The sequence below is a fragment of the Atta colombica genome, unplaced genomic scaffold (assembly GCF_001594045.1).
Source record: "Atta colombica isolate Treedump-2 unplaced genomic scaffold, Acol1.0 scaffold119, whole genome shotgun sequence".
In the NCBI taxonomy this organism is placed as follows: domain Eukaryota; kingdom Metazoa; phylum Arthropoda; class Insecta; order Hymenoptera; family Formicidae; genus Atta; species Atta colombica.
The window spans coordinates 162,869-164,385 of NW_017259205.1; positions in this window are offsets into that span (position 1 = coordinate 162,869).

Below are 1,517 nucleotides of genomic sequence, written 5' to 3' on the forward strand. Positions count from 1 at the left end.
TTTATACAAAATATATTTAATTTTTTATAAATAAATATATTTTTTTATTTTATGTATCACTTACTAATATTTCTTTCAATTAATATGAAAAAAATTACTAAAATATTTAATCATTCTATAATTAATCTCCCCTCCCCTGTAAACATTTCTTACTGGTGAAATTTTGGCTCCTTACTTGGAATTTTTATCTTAATCCAAATCATTAGAGGACTCTTTCTATCTATCTATTACTGCCCTTCATATTCACTTTCAACAGAATTATTCATATCATTCAAAATGTTCCAAATGGCTGAATTATACATAATATTCATATAAACGGAGCCTCTTTTTTTTTTATCTGTATATATCTTCATATTGGACGAAACATTTATTATAACTCTTTTTATCTTACATATACTTGAATATCTGGAGTAACAATCTTCTTACTATCAATAGCAACAGCTTTCCTTTATTATCCTTAGGTTATGTTCTACCCTGAGGACAAATATCATTTTGAGGTGCTACAGTTATTACCAACCTTATGTCAACTATTCCTTATATTGGAAATATACTAGTAATATGAGTTTGAGGTTTTCAATTAATAATTCTACTCTTAATCGATTCTTCTCCTTTCATTTTATCCTATCTTTTATTATTTTAATATTTATTATACTACACTTATTTTTTCTACATCTCACAGGTTCATCAAACCCAACTGGATTAAATAGAAAATTTTATAAAATTCCATTTCACCCATACTTTACCTTTAAAGACCTATTAGGTTTTAATCTTATTTTATCAATTTTTCTTATCATTATTCTCCAATATCCATATATATTTAGTGACCCTGATAACTTTACTCCTGCAAATCCTTTACACCCACTCATATTCAACCGAATGAAATTTTTTTTTTGCCTATGCTATTCTCCGATCTATTCCTAATAAACTTAGGAGGAATAATTGCTCTAACTATATCAATTTTAATTTTATACACTCTTCCTTTTACTTCCAAATCTATTTATACTATCTCTCATCTATAATTCTCTCCAACTTACATTTTGAATATTTATTAATACATTTATCCTCTTAACCTGAGCAGGAGCCCAAATAATTGAAGACCCTTACATCCTCATTAGTCAAATTCTTACTATTTTATATTTTATATTCTTTATTATCTTACCCCTAAACTTTAAATTATGAAAATTTATCATCTATATATAACCTTCAATTCTCCCCTATTTTTTTATTGACCATTAACCTATTTTTTTATCTATTATTAACTTTTAAATTATCCACCTTATATTTTTAGTACATTTTTATTCCACTTACTAATATTATTAAATCTTTTCCTCCTCTCTAATACTCATTTAAATATTCATTTAAATATTAATTTTTATAATATTTTAACTTCCTTAAAAATTTACTATTAAATATAATTTTTATTTACCAATATAAACTTTAAATTAATGATCTTGAATCTATGTTTTGAAAACATATTAAAGAAATTATAATTTTCTATTAATTTCAGAATATTAATT